General features: G+C 46.7%; 3 non-coding genes across 3 annotated transcripts; all 3 read left to right on the plus strand.

The window, feature by feature from the left end:
• The first annotated feature begins 6,156 nt into the window (after positions 1 to 6,156).
• Positions 6,157 to 6,230, plus strand: trnai-aau (transfer RNA isoleucine (anticodon AAU)). Its single transcript has one exon. It is a non-coding gene; the product is annotated as a tRNA-Ile (tRNA).
• A 561-nt stretch (positions 6,231 to 6,791) lies between these two features.
• Positions 6,792 to 6,865, plus strand: trnai-aau (transfer RNA isoleucine (anticodon AAU)). Its single transcript has one exon. It is a non-coding gene; the product is annotated as a tRNA-Ile (tRNA).
• Positions 6,866 to 7,254: 389 nt separating this feature from the next.
• On the plus strand, positions 7,255 to 7,326 carry trnap-agg (transfer RNA proline (anticodon AGG)). Its single transcript has one exon. It is a non-coding gene; the product is annotated as a tRNA-Pro (tRNA).
• The last annotated feature ends 11,814 nt before the right edge of the window (positions 7,327 to 19,140 follow it).

Raw genomic sequence — 19,140 nt, forward strand, 5'->3', positions numbered from 1 at the left:
TTTCAGTACGAGTAGATGGAATAATACAATGGTTGCACTTGTTTCCACGGCTATAGATGCTGCTATTACAGCCTGCACACAATGTTATGTAAAGACCTTTACAATCTACTGTTTGTATAAATGTTTTGCTGTAATCAGGTAGTGCTAGTGCTGTCATTTTTAAGTCTGTTTCATATGTTATGTTTGTTAATGGTGACACTATTTGTGCATAGTTTGGAATCCAACATAAATAATAATTAGTGAGTCCTAAAATCCTTTTTAGATCATTTGTTTTTTTCGTTTGTAGTTTAGCTGCATTTGAGATTGCTTGTTTTATGTGTATATATATATAAAATACATATATATATTAAAAAAAATATATATATATATATATATATATATATATATATATATATATATATATATATATATATACACACATATATATATATGTATGTATATATATATATATATATATATATATATATATATATATATATATATATATATATATATTTATTTTTTTATTTTTTTATTTTTTTTTGCAAACGTAAATGCGAACCTGAACTTTCTTTCTCTATTTGAATGGAGAAGAATGCATTACTGATGTCTACTATGGTGAACCATGTGACATCTGTTGGTAAAGAATTTAACAATGTGTGTGGGTCAGGCACACAAGGTGCTCTTGCCACCACAGTTTGATTTACAACTTGTCCTGTATCATTCTCCATCCCACAGAGAGTGGCACTTTTTCTCACTGGGAAAATAGGGATGTTACATGGTGGGTTATCACATTCTACTAAGACTTTAGCTTTTAACAAATCTTCTATTGCTGGTTTTATTCCTTCATATGCATTTAGTTTCATTAGGTGTACTTGTAATTTTACTACTGGTTCATCATTTGGTTCTGGTTGTATTTGTTAAGACAAGCCTAGTCATGCTGAATATAGCTTTCGGTTCCTTTTTGACTTGTGGTTTTCCACTTTTATTTCCCATCTTGGGAATAATTTAGTCCCTGTTGTGATGAGCTTCCTAGGGAAAACTAACAACAGGGTTGTTTGTCAGTGAGAGAGTAATGAACTTTTCTTTGAGGTAATTCTCAAGCTTCTACCCCGGTGAGGGTGGAGAATTCTTGCCTCTGCTTCCTCAAAGACTTTTTCTCACCCTTTAATATGAAGACCTGTTTAGTGACGAAATCTCCCATTCACACACTCATTTGTACTTTGAAAACGTTTTCACATTCAAACCCCGAAAAGGCCTTTAACCGCGGAGGCTCTCCTTTCCTAGCCTAGCATGACCGTCAACTCCGTCTTTGCACAAAGAACTGCTAACTCTGTCTTTTTTTTTTTTTGTCCCGTCCAGCCATTGGGGCAGATAGTATTGTTGATCTAAATGCCCTTACATGCTAAACAGATTTGCTCTGTGTCAGGAAAGGTGTTGGCTACAACTTCCCTGTACCATGAAATTTTATTTGCCGTTACTTGATGTTTTTGTTTTGCCATTTGGAGCGACCGGACCGGAGCAAGAAGAAGAACAGAAAAGAAGAAGAGAAAGGTGGGGGGGGGGGGGGCAGTAGAGAGAGAGACAAAAACAGCAGCAACAAGAATTCCCATAACAACAACAGTGACAAACAGAACAGTTAAATGTCAATGATGGCTAAGGGTCACAATAGAGATGATATCAGTGAAGTGAAACAGTCCAACTTACCAGTAGCAATAGTAACAATGAAGACATGACCCATGATAGTGAACACAATTACAGCCATACAGTTAAAGTAATTAAAATCTCACTGCTTGACATCATTTTTACTGTAATAATAGCATACCAATAGCATATAGACATCAGGGATAAGATGGTAGATTGTGTAGAGAAGCACCCATGTGCTGTGAGTGTCCATATGGAGGTGTGTACTTCTGTGTATATATTCATATATGTGTGCGTAAGCGTGCTTGTGTATGTGAATGCGAGTGTGTGAATGTGTAATTGTCACTGAGAATGACAAAAGGAGAGAGACTGCCTTCTACCACCCAGCAAACCCCGCCCCGCGCAGCCAGGTCAAGCCCCCACCGCCAGAGATCCTCCGGCCCTGTGGGTGTGGGCAAAGCCAGGGCCGACTCCCCAAGCAACTCCCCGAAGAGACCAGCAAGAGGCCATGGAGGAGCAATCCCAACCGGCAACAGGGCGCCAGCAGGCCGGAGGAGAGCCGCACCCCCGAGACCAGCGGGAGACCATACCACACTAGGGCAGAAGGGCATCGAAGGCAACACACCTGTGGGCACAGAAGCGCCCCCGCCAACCGGGAGGGAGCCCATCCACGGCCGGAGGCGCCGCCCCCCGCCCCCCACACACCCCCAGGAAGCAGAACCTGGCCCGCCCCAGGTAACCCCAGGCCTGACCACCGACATAGGACCGCCCCGGCCAGGACAGAAGAGGCCCAGGCACACTGCCCCATGGAGGACCGGGCGGTAGAGATTTAACACCCTGCGCCAGACCCCTGCAGAGCCCCCCCCCCCCCATATATCTATATGGCCATATACCCACACCCACATATATATATATATATATAATTATAATAAAACTAATCATTATTTATCTAAGTATTTAAAACAATAAATACATAAAATAATCTCAGACACACGCGCACACCCCATCCACTCAATACGCACACACGCAAGCACACACTGTGGACGTCCCCGGGTGGGGTGTCCGGGGCATCACAGGGCGGGGGACCCAGGGGTCCCAGACCCACAACCGGGCCCCGAGCCCAGGGAGGTACGGACCGCCAAGGCATAGCACCCCCAGACTACCCCCGACCATGGCATCGGGGCTACGGCAGTGTGGCAGACAAAGGAGCGGGTGAGGGGAGGAGACCCGCACATGAGCAAGCGAGGGGGCGAGCAGGCGAGTGGTGAGGTGCTCCATCGCGCCGGCCGACACCCGCCGGGCAGCTCACCCCCGTGAGGGAGAGCCATAGCTCCAAGTCATGGGGAGGCCAAGCACCAGAGCCGAGGAGTTAAGACCAGCGCAAGGCCACCGACGGACCCCACCATCCACCGGGAGGGCCGTGCTAACTCGGTCTTACTGCGAGAGACCGCCAACTCCGCCTCATTACAAAGGACCGCCAACTCCGTCTTTTACAAAGGAAAGCCCGTCAAAAGGGCTCCTTCCTCTTGCACAAGACTGCCAAGTCCGCCTTGTCACAGAAGACCGCCAGCTCTGTCTTTCTACAGAAGACTGCCAAGTTCGTCTCTTTGCTTGCCAGCGAATAGTATACACAAGGCTTTAGCACGGGGGGCAAACCTTATTGACCCGAGGGACGCACTCAGTTCTAGGGGTCAAGAACCCTTCTGGCCTCACTGCATTGGTTGCCTGTTCGCTTTAGGATTCAATCTGAGATTTTGTTGTTTCCTATTCGACCTTTTAGTTTTGGATTAAATTCAATTTGTACCTTCATTTATTGTATTTTATTTTTACCTTTTATTTTACTAGCCTGTCCAGCACTTTAGAAACTCTGTTTATAAAATGTGCTATATCAATAAAGTGGATTGGATTAATGGGCTGCATGCGGCCCCCAGGTCTCAGTTTGCCCACCCCTGCTTTAACACAAAGGGACGACGCCCTTTCACTCACACTCTGATCAAAATTGTCTTACTGCTTGTTGTCTTCTCTTCCGTCGGTATCCCGTCAACCTTCAGCTTCCAGTTGTTGAACTGAGAAGACAGCCCATCAAAGGGTTTTGTCTGCCATGGCCACGGTCTTTCTGTCTCGTCCGCTCCACAACTGGACTCCTCAGGTGTCTTGGGATCCGGCTCGAAGGACCAAGTAAAGGTCAGGTTCAAACTCCTGTGACTCTTGTAAAAACACTTAAATACAAAAGAGACAGACAACAATATTCAAAGTTTCTCGCAGCGAGGAGAGTGAAAAAACAAACCCAGTGACATGCCGCTCCACTCTAAGTATGCCATTCATGCTCCTCTCTTTTTATTTTCTTTAGGAGGTCCCTAATACATGGTCGTGCAACTCTAAGGGGAGGGGGAAGCAAGCAGTTGCACAAGCTGTACTTGTTGTCTATGTGTGTGTGTGTATGTGAGAATAATTACTTTTTGTGCATGTGTTCTTATCTTGGCCCATTTTGCATGATGAAACTTCTTCAAGGTTGCTGCTGGCATTCCCAGGCACCTGCAAGATTAGTGGTGCTGGGAGTTGCTGGTCAGCGTCTTGGAATGCTGCTTCAAAACACTCAAGACTATTGTCTATTGTCTAAGAAAACGGATATAAGGGTGATAACTTAACACTATAATAATTGAATTTACTTTTTATTCTAACATGTATGCCTTGAAAATCCTGTGGTACAGAATAAGGACAACAATCCACGATGACTTGACGTATATTCACCCTCAGGATTTATTCTTTCTCTCAGAACAATAACAGCACTTCAGATCTCATAAGATGACTACACCAACAGTTGGCCGTTTGTTTCCAGCATTATTGGTTAAACAAACATTTGAACAGCTAAACATTTGTGATGTTAAGACAATGGCTTTACATGTCAATCTAGTGACAATTTCCACAGCCAATGTATACTTTTCACATATCTTTAGTACAATACTATCAGTAACACATTTCACATATTGCAGTTAACCTGCTTAATGCTATTCACCATACATTAAGGATTGCTAGCATTAGCCGTTAGCCATTTCACATGTGCTCAAGTGCTCTACAAAACATTTATAACAAACCACTTTGCAGTCAGCTGTTTACTTTAGCAACTTCTACACTCTTTACAGTCGTTTGCATACATTATTTCTACTTTATACTAACATGTGGTACAGAATAAAGAAGACAATCCACGATGACTTGACGTATATTCACCCTCAGGATTTATTCTTCCTCTGTCGTTTTGTCACCTACTCTATACCACCATCGCTGCTAGCACCCCCTAGTGGACCTTGCGGTATTACACTCAAACGCCAACAATGGAGATTTGGTTATTTTAGACACAAACATATAAAAAATAGGAGGGTGTCTTTTTTTCTTTTACAACTGAATTTTATATGGATGACATGAACTATTACTACTCTTAAATGCTCTAACCATATTTATACATTTTAAACTGTTTTTTTGTTGTTGTTTTTTTAAACCATGTTACCTTATCTTTTATGTACCTTACACTCACACCACCCTTTTCTGCTTATAGCATGTCAACTGCCATGCAAGTCTGGAAGGCCATCAGAGAAGTAGCTAACTGCTACACTAACTGCTCTGAACGCTTCTTCAGTTTGATTAGAGAGACGCTGAACGTTATAATGCAGATAATGAATCACTTCGGTATTATGGTTAATGGAAATCAAAGGGATGATAGAAGCAAAACTGGATATAACCTGATCTATAATTTTATACTCCTCTGGGACGCCACGAGGGATACCTATGGCGTCAATGTACGTCGGGTTGGGGGTGTCTAACCAGGGTGAGGTTGACACACCTCGCCTGGTCCTCAGGGTGGCCGGTGGCACGAGGTGAGACCCTACGGAAGTAGCACTATGCACTAGGCGCTCCACATCTACTGACAATACTGTCATTGGAAGAAGGAAAGAAATCGGGGCACAAACACCAGTCATGTTCTCGGTCGGTAACCTATCTCTCACGCCGGGTCCACCGCACCACCACCAGAGGTCAGCCCTGAGTATCGGCCGGAAGAAGGCATCCATCTCGAAGGTAGAATTACACCAAGAGATATTAATGCCGGGTTGTACCAATGGGGAACCTGTGGAAACGGTAATGCACATAAATTTACCTTTCGCCACTGTGCTGCTGAATATGGGCTTACCTTTGACCTCTGTAACCTCGGGGTGCGCTATGGCGAATGGCCGACAATTAGCCGAGGCTGCTTCTGGAGCAGTGGATGTATTCATCAGGGACACTCGGCGGAAATCACAGCGGGAACTATTTGCAATAAGGGGCCCACTCCCAGGCACGCTGAACAATTTGTTTTCCTTGTTTTAGCTAGTTCCACCATCAAAAGCCAATTGTTAAACTGTCCCGAAATACCTGTCAAGAGCACAAACAAGGTGTCCACCAGGTACCCACTTATCGCCCTCAGACCCCAGCGTACCGGTTGAGTCTGCTTCGGGGTACATAAAATAAAAAAAAACATAAAATATTGCAATGGTGTCCAGTGGCCGGTTAGCTCAGTTGGTCAGAGCGTGGTGCTAATAACGCCAAGGTCACGGGTTCAACCCCCGTACTAGCCACTCTTCTTTATGTGCTCCAGGAACAACAAAAGCCCAGGGCGGCAACTTACCGGCCCCCATAACCGACATCACACCACCCACCCTCGACAAGGCCGGGGAAAGGTAAAGAAAACAGCATGTCAAAGCAGAGTGGCAAAAAACCTCTTGGTCACCAAGACTCAAGGAGCAGATCAATGGGGGCAGTGGAGTGCAGCGAATGCGGACCGTGAAGAAACAACAAAAGCCCCCGTTGACATCAACTAACAGTACACCACCACAAGGAAAACAGCATGGCGGCGACAAAAGCCCAAAACCCCCCAGGCTCCAACCAACAGCGCACAACCCAGTCAACTGCGAAACACCCCCATCAAGGCTGCCAACCGACCGGGGAAAGGTAAAGAAAACAGCATGGCAAAGCAGAGCAGCGGCAAACCTCTCGCCCACCGTGACTGCATGATCAATGGGGGCAGATGACCCCATTGTCCGAGAAGCAAAATTTCGACCACGAGCACAGAGAATGCGGTCTGTTAAGGATGAGTTAGTTGATTTGAGCTGGAAACATTTGATGCAAAGGTGTCCTGTGGTTGGTTAGCTCAGTTGGTCAGAGCGTGGTGCTAATAACGCCAAGGTCACGGGTTCAACCCCCATACTGACCATCCATCTTTATGTGCTCCAGGAACAACAAAAGCCCACAGCGACAACCCACTCCATAACCAACATCACCCCACCCACCTGTGAAACACCCTCGACAAGACTGCCGAAAGACCGGGGAAAGGTAAAGAAAACAGCACGTCAAAGCAGAGCGGCAACAAACCTCTTGGTCACCAAGACTGCAAGGAGCAGATCAAAGGTGGCAGTGGACCCTATTATCCTCTACCCAAAATTTTACATCACGAGTGCAGAGAATGCGGACCGTGAAGGAACAAAAAAGCCCTCGTCCACAACACCCGCCCCTCATAAACCCCCCGGTCCCCATAACCAACAGCGCACAACCCAGTCAACTGCGAAAACACCCGCATCATGGCCGCCAATTTGCCCAAGCAGGGGCTTGTTGGTCTAGTGGTATGATTCTTGCTTAGGGTGCAAGAGGTCCCGAGTTCAATTCTCGGACAAGCCCTCCCTGCCACTGAACTACTTTTCTACACAATTCCCAGAACACCACCATCAGTGAAGTTATGTCAACGCTAATGTAATCTGACAGGATGTACTTCAGGGCCCGGCTCTGTCTGTACCCTTGCAGGTTCCGTGGTGTAATGGTTAGCACCCCGGACTTTAAATCCAGTGGTCTAAGTTCAAGTCTTGGTGGAACCAAGGGATTGTCCTGTTGCGCTTGTATTTCGAGGGCAAAAAGGAGATGTTTGCACCGTGTGCCACCGCACCACCACCAGAGGTCAGCCCTGAGTATCGGCCGGAAGAAGGCATCCATCTGTAAGGTAGAATTACACCAAGAGATACCGGCCCCAGCCAGGACAGAAGAGGCCCGGGCACACTGCTCCATGAAGGACCGGGCGGTAGAGATGGAACGCCCTGCGCCAGAGCCCCCCCGTATATCTATATAGCCATATACACACACGCACACCCACACATATATATATAATTATAATAAAACTAATCATTATTTATCTAAGTATTTAAAACAATAAATACATAAAATAATCTCAGACACACGCAAGCACACACTGTGGACGTCCCCGGGTTGGGCGTCCGGGGCATCACAGGGCGGGGGACCCAGGGGTCCCAGACCCACAACCAGGCCCCAAGTCCAGGGAGGTACGGGCCGCCAAGGGATAGCACCCCCAGACTCCCCTCGACCACGGCATCGGGGCTACGGCAGTGTGGTAGACAAAAGAGCGGGCAAGGGGAGGAGGCCTGCACATGAGTAAGCGGAGGGGGCGTGCAGGCAAGTGGTAAGGCGCTCCACCGCGCCGGCCGACACCCGCCGGGCAGCTCACCCCCGTGAGGGAGAGCCATAGCTCCAAGTCATGGGGAGGCCAAGCACCAGAGCCGAGGAGTTAAGACCAGCGCAAGGCCACCGACGGACCCCACCATCCAACGGGAGGGCCGACCTCCCCCCCGCCCCCAGAACAAGCAGCGCTCCACCCACGTACCGGAGAACCATCCCTGACGAGCCCTAAGGCAAGACTGGGGATGGGCAAAGACAGGGACAGCGATGCAGCAGAGCATAGGACCAGTGGCAGCAGACACCCAAACGCCCAGAAGAGCACCGTCCCCCCAGCAGGCCCCACTCCAAGGAGCATGTCCCCGTGAGCATGATCAGGCCCCCTCCCAACACACAGCCCGGTCCCCGCAGCAGCCACCACAGCACAGCAACCCCAAGCCATCACCGTAGACTTCAGGCCACCAGCAGCGCGGACCCCACTGCCTGGAGGCCGGTGAACGCCCCCCCAAGGGCACATTGGTGCCCGCGACCCAGGACAGACCCAGGGAGGTAGCGCCAACCATGACCCTTGGGCAAGCCCCGGCATCAGCTGGTTTGAAATTGACTTTTAATTACTGAAGTGTGTGTGAGTGTTGCCTTGCTTTTATGCTTTTAAGGATGTTCTTTTTCGTTGGCAGGTGCTGAGGGCCCAGAGCGGCAGCAGTTTCCCTGTTGGTCCCCTTTTTTCCCACTTTTGGTTTACTGAGTCACGGATGCAGTGTGGTTTGGATCCCTCCCATTATGTTACCGCTGTCGTGGTAAGCCCCAGCCCAGGCCTCTTTTCTTTTTGACTCCTCCCATCACCACTTTATTTGTATTATTCATGGTTTGTCACTCATTTTAAGATAATCGTTTAATAAAATAACTACTTTTATCATTGTAAATCACGATCTTGTTCTGTGGGATTTTGGGGATTAATGTAGAGTTTGTGATTGATCAAACCTGTTACATCCTGGGGTGAAAGTCCCCAGGTGGCGTTGTCAGAAAACTACCTACCCCGCTCGCTTTGCCACACACGCAATGACACCACAGCCCCTCCATGCAGGCCAGTGATGCACCCAATCAGTCATCTGGGAAATATGGATTGTGTGTCCAAACTGGGGACAGATGCTTGTGTATACACCTTCAGAGATCAAGCACATGTCCTTGTTCCCATGTTTTTGTAAAAGTAGGAATTGAACGGCTATGTTTCCACCCAGTTTCGAACCAGGGATCTTTTTACATGTGAATGGGGATCAATGGGGAATGGGCTGTGAAGAGGACTGGCGAGGTCGCAAAGCAGTTGCCAAACAATGAATCACGACGATGTGTCCAAAGTGGGGGCAGAATGACAATTGTCCAAATTGACTTCTCCTTTGTAGGGAAAATTGTAGTTCATATAACATGTTCCAGAAATAATGGGCTTTTTTTCAACAAAACAAGAAATCACAATTGGAAATGAGGCTTGAAAGGTTTAAAAGCCAGCTGTGAAGAAAGCACCTGAGCCAACCTCAGGCTCACCTTAATGTCTCAGTGAACTCAAGGTTGGCTGGATGGGCGGGATTTTGAAGTTAAGGTCCTTTTTCCAAACTATTTGCCAAGTCACAATGCAAATCAGGATTATGCTGAAAACCGTGCTTGAACCAGGGACCTTTAGATCTTCAGTATAACACCCTCCCACCTGAGATATTTCAGCTGCTAAAGTGGCTCTCAGTCTGGGCTAAAAGTAGGGCAGTGTGACACTGGGTCTGTGCCACATAAGTTGCTGTGTCCCTGGTCCAGTATGTTGTCATCTTGGGTTGGAATGTCCCCATGCTGGTAACAGGTGGGGAATACAGTCCGTTGATGAGAATAAGTGGTTCAGAAAATGGATGGATTTCATTGGTTGAAGTCTCCAGCTACCATAAAATTGTTCGTGGTCCACGAGCCTCTGTTTTGAATTCCCCTTTGGCCAATTGACACCACATCAAAGATGGCGGCGCGCACAGATGCAGCGGCTCACGGCTCTCCCTTTCAGTGCTTTTTTTGCTTATTTTATGTGTGTTAGTCTATGGACTCTATCCACGTATACATCGGCATTACACCACTACACCCGACAGGACCTTGTGGACATCGGCTACCGACACAAACTGGCAGTTTGCAGAGACTTTCATCGTCGACACAACATCCCAGACGAACTAGTGAGACCACCGGGCGCTCCGTGGATTGTTGTCGGGTCTGGAAAGAGGCGCAGGCGGCGTCGGGAGCACAAGCAGAAGCGAGGTCGCAGGTCTGGCCTACTGCTACGGCTACGAAACAACCCACATAAGCCACCCCTGCCCAGCCTGTACCTCACCAACGCCAGATCCATTACCCACAAAAAGGACGACCTGGAGTTACAGCTTGAGGGAAACCGCTACATCCGTGACTGTTGTGTTCTAATCATCACGGAGACCTGGCTCAAACCGACGATCCCCGATGCTAGCGTGCAGCTAGCCGGCCGCTCTCTACACCGCTGGGATCGAACAGAGGACTCCGGTAAGAGCAGAGGTGGGGGGGGGGGGGGTCTGTATTTACGTGCATGAGGATTGGTGCAACAACAGCAAGATCATAGAGACTCACTGCTCCCCTGGCATTGAGTACATGTCCTTAAGATGCCGGCCGTATTTTCTCCCGAGGGAGCTAACTGTTGTGATCGTCACCGCTGTTTACATCCCAACGGACGCTAGCACAGCACTCTCTCTCCTTTTGAACGTCATCAATGAATCAGCGGGCCCACCCTGATGGCGTTCATATTATAACCGGGGACTTTAATAAGGCCAATTTAAAGACTGTACTCCCGAAGTTTCATCAGCATGTCAAGTGTCCAACGCGATCATGTTTGCTCAAACATAAAGCACGGCTACAGAGCAACACCACTCCCCCACCTCGGACAGTCAGACCATCTCTCCCTGCTGCTCACTCCTGCATACACCCCCCTCACACGCAGATCCAGACCCACCAAAAAGATCATCACCACATTGCCGGAAAATGCACTCAGTGAACTTCAGGACTGCCTCCAACACACAGACTGGGACCTATTTCAACATCAGGACCTGGAAACACACACAGTGACAGTACTAGACTATATCAAGTTTTGTATGGGAACTGTGTCTGTGGACAAAGTCATCCGGATTTTTCCAAACCAGAAACCCTGGATGACCAGCCAGGTCCGCTCCCTCCCCAAAGCCCGCGACTCTGCCTTCAGGTCAGGCGACAGAGCTCTGTACAGTACGGCTCGAGCTGACCTGAGAAGAGGAATAAAAACAGCCAAAGCGGACTACAACAGGAGGATAGAGTCCCACCTCTCCAGCAATAGACCACGAGAGGTGTGGCAGGGACTGCAGAGCATCACTAACTTCAGAGGACGTGATGTGATGTCAGGAGACCTGAGCGTGTCTCTGGCAGAGGAACTCAACAGTTTCTTTGCCCGCATTGAAACACCACAGCCACACTCATCTTCTCCAGCCCTGCCCCCAGCTCCTCCCGGCCCCACGACGACCCCCCCCCCCCCCCCCCCATTAACTGTAAGAGAGCATGACGTGAGGCGTGTGCTCCAAGCAGTGGACCCCAGGAAGGCCCCGGGCCCTGACAGCGTACCTGGAAAGGTTCTCCGAGCATGTGCACACCAGTCCGCTGAACCACCGTGCTGAACCACCTGGAACAACAGCACAGCTATGCCAGGATGCTCTTTGTGGATTACAGCTCGGCCTTCAACACCATCATCCCGGACATCCTAACTACAAAACTGGACACCCTAGGCCTCCCTCCCCTCACATGCAGATGGATCAAGGACTTCCTAACAAACAGACCCCAGACTGTGAGACTCGGCCCCCACATTTCCTCCACCCGCAGTCTGAGCACCGGATCACCACAGGGCTGCGTGCTGAACCCCCTCCTGTACTGCCTCTACACACACGACTGCAGTCCGGCCCATGAGAGCAACATCATCGTCAAGTTTGCTGACGACACCACAGTGGTCGGACTGATCTCACAGGGAGACGAGGCAGCTTACAGGGAGGAGGTCCAGAGGCTGACGACCTGGTGCTCCGACAACAACCTAGCCCTGAACACGCACAAAACAAATGGAGATCATCGTGGACTTCAGAAGGAACAGAAATGACCCGCCCCCCCCCTCTACATCAATGGCGAGTGTGTGGAAAGGGTCCACACATTCAGGTTCCTGGGAGTCCAGATCTCCGGCGACCTCTCCTGGACAGACAACATCACAGCTGTCATAAAGAAGGCCCAGCAGTGTCTACACTTCCTGAGAGTCCTCAGGAGGAACAACCCGAACAGTGAGCTGCTACTGGCCTTCTACCACTCGTCCATCCAGAGCCTGCTGACCTACTGCGTTTCCACCTGGTACGGAAGCTGACTGAGGCGGACAGAGGGAGGCTTCAGAGGACAGTCGCGGCAGCGCAGCGCATCATCGGCTGCCCTCTCCCCTCCCTGATGGACATCTACTCCACCCGGTGCCTCAGCAGAGCTCGCAACATCATCAAGGACAATTTACATCCCGGTGCTCAGCTGTTTGACCTGCTGCCCTCCGGCAGATGCTACAGGTGCATCAAGGCAAAAACAAGCAGACTGAGAAACAGCTTCTTCCCAAGAGCCATCACCACCCTGAACTCAGACATACAACGTACAAATGTGCAATATTTTCCATCACTGCCTCTGTTACTATCTCAATCATATTTATTTATTTAACAACCATTACAATACACTCATATGTGACTTTACTCATCTGTATACACCAGACATTATTTGCACTATGACCCATTGATCATTGCACTAAAATTAATATATCTGCTCCTGCATATGCTCCTGTGCAATACTATGTGTATATTTTGGATATCTTGTATATATCTTGTTAAATAGTCTTTTTTTCTCTACTTTACATACTTTTTTGTTTCTTTAAACTTGACTACTTCACTGGAAGGAGAAGCTCTCCAATTTCGTTGTACATCTTGTATAATGACAATAAAGGCCATTCCATTCCTATGGAACTTTATGCTGAGCCATGCGAGGTACGCCATATGGCTGAGACGGAACCTCACAAAGTTTGAAAAAAAGAAGATACCCGTATGGACATACTTTGAGGCTAATGTAAAGTTTTTTTATTTTTTTATTATAGAACTTACAACAGTACATCACAGATCTGCGTTTTTTTTAATTATTATTTTAAAAAAAATCATATATATCATATATATATATATATATATATATGCGTTTTTTTTATTATTATTTTATTTTAAATAATAATTAAAAAAAACGCAGATCTGTGATGTACTGTTGTAAGTTCTATAATAAAAAAATAAAAAAACGTCCGATCTCAGACGCTAAGCAGGGGCCGGCCTGGTTAGTACTTGGATGGGAGACCGCCTGGGAATACCAGGTGCTGTAAGCTTTTTATGGTTTCTGCTCTTGCCTGACAGCAGAGGGCGCTGTTTGACACTTTTTTTCTGGAGTCCAGCCTGCATCACCTTCAAATAGGATCTTTTCAGTTGACCTGGCACCTTACGGCCATACTACCCTGAAAAAAACCGGTGAAAGCAGTTGCAGAGTAGATCACAGAGAGATATGTTTTTAGATATATTCAGTTTTTTCTTTTCTTATTGAAAGTGTTTTTTTTTCTTAAAAATTCTCTTTTGTGAATGTTCAGGGAGTGGGCCCGCTCCCCCCTCCCTGTCCTCCCCCACCCCCCAAATTTGTGGCTGGTGGGGAGAGGGGCACTTTTTGTTTTAAACAAGGAGCACAAGTCAAGCTGGTAGCCAGGGAGCCATCAGACAAGGCTGCTGCCTATCCTAGGCAATTAGCTGTGGCAGTGGAAGTCGTGGGTGAGGGGGCCATTGCACCACTGGACAAGGGAATTGTTCTAAACTGTGGAACCATGACAGGATGCAGATTTAAAGGAATAAATAGATACGAAGTCACAATGAAGGATATGGAGGGTAAAAAGAAGCTCTTGGATGGTCTAAGAATCCAGAATTGCAGGTTAATTGCCTCTGAACCATGCAGAGATGAACTGACTGTTTCTTTTTTAAGTCACCCGGTATATACTGTTGGAATTTGACCACCTGTTATTAGGTCAGTGATTCCTGTGGGTGTCGTGTTGGAGGCAAGAGATGACAACGAACTTGTCAGTTATATGGTTTACTCCGGGCTCACAAGTCTTTCCCTAACACCTGCAGAGACGTAGGCTTTACTTACAGGTCAGAACAAATGAGTACAGCTAACTGTCCCTGCCCGGCTTTTTTATGCTAAGAAATGTCGGTAGATCTCTGGCGCATCACAGGTGGCCCCCTCCTCTCCTCGGCCGACATCTTCTCACCAAAGGGAAATGTCCACCTCCAAGCAGGGTGGGCGGGGTGGAGCGGTGGAGCCAGCCGTTATCGACAGGCCGTGGCTGCCGACGTCATGCTCCCCCGTTATCTGTTGTTAGTCAAAATTGTGGATGTGTAGGAGAGCTCCGGAACTGTATGTGCCTGAAAGCGGTTATGTGTCTTGTGATTTGCCCAAGGCTACTTGGTTGTACTTGATTAAATGTAGTGCATAGTTATATGAGTGAGACACAAGAAATAGGAGACAAACATACATGAGACACAAAAAATAGGAGACAAACACACATGAAATCCTTCAATACTGAAGACAGTGAAATAATTAAGAAACTGGAGGACTGGGGAGTGACAGTTGTGTCACCAATAAAGAGGAGAAAGTGGCCAGGAACAAACATTTTGGATGGCACATGCTTCTGCCGCATCAAATTCAATGAAAGGGTCCGCTCACTCCCCTTCGCAACCGAATTCTCAACACTTGAAGGGGAAGAATATTTCAAGGTGATGCACGATAGGCAGGTCAAGGTGTGCAGGCTTTGTATTCAACCTGGTCACAGCCTAAGAGAGTGCTCGGAATTCAAGTGCTTCAGCTGCGGTGCACAGGGCCACTACGCCAGGGAGTGCCGTCAATCAAGCGACCCAGCGGGAGATGAGGAGATGCCGGAAGCCAGAATCCAAGCAGAGGCGGTCAGCATGGAGGAGGAAGAGGGGCAAAGGCCTCAGAACGTCAAGATCACTGCAGCAGCAAGGATGGAAGACAAGGAACAGAGTCCGTGAGGGTTCGTGAGGACGGCGCAAATGAGACAGCAGAGCTGAAGCGCAAAAGGAGCGACGGGAATGAAGAGAGTGTGGAAGAGCTAACAGCAGGACGAGAAGACGAGACAACAGGAGAGGACACGGTCAACGAAAGTAAGAATGACATTGCTGACAAGAGGCATAATCATGGGGAGGAAAGAGGGAGGAGAGTGATTGATGGGTTCAAGGTGATTGAGGGAATCTGGGGAGAGGAAAGGGAGCTGGAAGTGTGTGGGGCAACAACGAGTAAAACTAGAGAGAGTCTCAAAGATGTATCGAGTGAGGGAGAAAAGGGTAACGGGGAAGAGACGAAGGGAACATTACATAATTCCCAAGTGAGGAGTCGGATAAGGGGCAGGAGGGTTTGACAGTGCAAGAGGAGATCAAGGGGAGAACAGCTGATCGGAAGGAGACAAAGAAACTGATCAGATTAATGTAGAATTAAAAGTGGGGGGTGTCAGACTTTTCTCCTTCTCACATGAAGTCAATGCTGACGCTTTCCTCATTCAATGGGAACGGACTAAGAAATAAAGAGAGACTGCTTTATGCAATGCAAATATGTAAAGAGGACATCGTTTGTCTGCAAGAGACTAACTGGGATGGGGGGGGGTTATAGATTATATTGAGAAAGAGTGGATTGGGGAAATATTTGTTAATAATGGAGAGAAGAATGCGAGGGGTGTGGCAATATTAGTTAGGAAGGGAGTGGTGGAAGATGTAAAGGAGTGTGGGAAGGATGGGAAGGGGAGGGTTTTAGGGATTGAGTTTCATTATGGCGGCAAAACATATCAGCTATGGAACATCTATGCACCGAACGATGAGAGGGAAAGGAAGGTTTTTTGGGAGTTTGAAGGAGTTCATGGAAGAGAACTGTGTGATGGTCGGGGATTTCAATGTGTGGTGTGGGAGGTTGGATGTGTGCACAGGGATGAGGTTCAGGGATGACAGCTTAAGGGGGGTTCTACTGCAAAATATGAGAGCAAATGGAATGGTGGATGTATGGCGGGAACGAAACCCAGCAGGGAAGGTGTTCACAAGGAAACAAGTGGTAGGGGGGGGGGGTGCTCAAACAAAGCAGAATAGATTTGGTTTGGGCGAAAGAAAACATCTTAAACAAGATAGGATCAATCAAATATAAGATGACTGCAATCAGCGATCATGCAATTGTGTGTTTGACTTTATCACAAGGGAGGGAGGGGAGGGGAGGCGGGGTGTGGTGTTTGAATGGAAGCCTACTGCACGACACTAAATATAAAAATCAAGTGGAGACATGCATTGCAATATGGATGAATGATAGTATGTATGAGGATAATGTGGGGGAATGGTGGGAAAGGGTCAAAAGAGCAATTAAAATATTGAGCATAAAATATGGCAGAGATAAGAGCAGGAGAGAGAAAGAAAGAGAAAGGAGGCTGAGGGATGAGCTGGACAAGGAGAATGAAAAAATAGACAATGGGGGAAGTGATCTAACGAAATACATAGCCCTAAAATATGAATTAGAGGATATAGAGGAGAGGAAGTGTAGAGGGGCGATGGTGAGAAGTAGAGCAAGATATGTGATTGAGGGAGAAAAATGTAGTGGATATTTTCTGGGCTTGGAAAAAACAAACCAGAAAAAGAGCTTCATAGGGGAGATAGCGGATGGGGACGGGGGGATCATCACAGATGGATTTGGAATAGTGGAGAGGGTAGAGCAGTTTTATAGGGACCTATTTAAGGAGGAAAAGGTCGACAAAAGAGTCATGGAACAGCTTCTCGAAAAGGTGAGGGTCAAGGTCAGCGAAGGAGATAAATTAATAAGTGAAAAAGAAATAGATAGAAGAGAGAGAGATAGAGCAATTAGCGAATTAAAAAGGAATAAAAGTCCAGGTTCGGATGGACTGATAGGAGAATTTTATATTGAGTTTAAAACCATACTAACTCCAGTATTATATAGATTATTTAAGTGGATGGAGGAGACAGGGGAGATGCCAAATAGTATAAGAATGGGGGTTATAAGTTTAGTATATAAAAAGGGTGGGAGGGAAAAATTAGAAAACTATAGACCAATTAGTATATTGAATAATGATTATAAAATACTGGCAAAAGTAATCACAAACAGGTTAAAGAGATTCATAGGGAACATTATAGGAAAAACACAATCTTACGGCATACCTGGGAGGGACATCACAGACACAATATGTAGTATTAAGGATGTAATTGATTATATGAAAAAAGGTGGTGGAGGGATTATCATGAGCATAGATTTAAATAAGGCTTTTGACAGGGTGAATCACGAATATTTATTTACATTACTTAAAAGAATAGGGTTTGGAGATAGGCTGGTAGGCTGGATAAAAAGAATGTATAAAAATGTCGTAAGCGTTTTAAAAGTTAACAGCGTTCTAACAGGGTTAATAAGATTAGAAAGGTCTGTCAGACAGGGCTGCCCGATGTCGGCCTTATTATACTCTCTATCAGCCGAACCGCTGGCATGGCTATTGCAAGGGAACAATAATATTAGAGGGATAAATATACCAGGAGGACAGAGGAGCTTAGTATACCAATATGCAGATGACACAACTATCACAGTAAAAGATGAGGAGAGTGTAGGAGAAGTACTGGAAAGTATAAAAGCCTATGGTAGGGCATCGGGGGCAAAGGTCAACATTGGGAAGTCGGAGATGATGTATATAGGAGTAAGTGAATCAGGGAAGAATGAGATGGGGTTAAAGGTGAAGAAGGACTATATATATGAAGATCTTAGGGATAAATGTGGGGATAGAGAGAGTAGAAGGAAGGGATAGAAAGTAGGAAGGAATAATAAACAGTATGAAGAATACATTGAAATTTTGGAAAAAGAGAGGACTAAAATTAAAAGGGAAAGTGGTGGTGGTGAATGCACTGCTAATGAGTAAAATGATCTACGCAATGAGAGCGTTGGATGTGCCTGACAGAGTGGTGAAAGAAGTGGAGGGGTTGGTGAATGACTTTTTGTGGGACGGGAAAGGGGCCAGAATAGCACGGGAGGTTTTAGAGAACGAATACAAGGATGGTGGATTAAAACTAGTAAGTCTAGAATGCAAGAAGAAGGCAATGAGGGTGAAGACAATGGTGAACTATTTAGCTGCTAAGAATGATCACGTGTGGAAGGCTTTTCTGAAGGAAGCAATCAGTCAATGGTCAATGTGGGGGGTGCAGAGAGAGTGGTGTATACATGAAAATGAGAAAAGGAATGTTGAATGGAGTGAGTGAGTTTTACAAAGAGGTGTTGAGTGCATGGGGGGAGTTTGTAAAGAACATAAGCTATGAATGTCAAAATCTAAAACAAATATGGGAACAACCTCTCTTCTTAAATCCAAAAATCACAAGCGACGGAAGAATGATGGACAATATGCTGATCAGGAGGGCAGGTATAAGGAAAGTTAGAGATATAGTGTATGAATATGTACCTGGTTTCATGTCAGCACAGGTGATGGTGGATGAAGTGAAATTGAGGGGGGATGACATTGGGGTGGGAGAGGTGGAAAAAGTGATTATAAAATGAAAGATGGGATGCCGAGGGAGTGGAGAATGATGATTGAAAGAGGGCATAAGGTGGGGGATGACTGTGAGCTGGAACTCTATGTGGGAGAAGGGAAAAGTAAGAAAAGACTGGAGAATGTAAAAACTAAGACATTGTATGCATATTTTAAAGGAGAGAATGTTAGAAGGCCGGCATCGGAAAGAGTGTGGGAAAAAGCAATAGAAGGAATGGATGTAAAGAAAATATGGGCAAATATGAGAGTGAAATGGAACACCAGTGAATGTGAGCACATGGACTTCATGCTAAGACACAATAGAATATTCAATAATCTAATTATAAGCAAATTTGATGAGAATG

Source organism: Doryrhamphus excisus, unplaced genomic scaffold (assembly GCF_030265055.1).
Source record: "Doryrhamphus excisus isolate RoL2022-K1 unplaced genomic scaffold, RoL_Dexc_1.0 HiC_scaffold_24, whole genome shotgun sequence".
In the NCBI taxonomy this organism is placed as follows: domain Eukaryota; kingdom Metazoa; phylum Chordata; class Actinopteri; order Syngnathiformes; family Syngnathidae; genus Doryrhamphus; species Doryrhamphus excisus.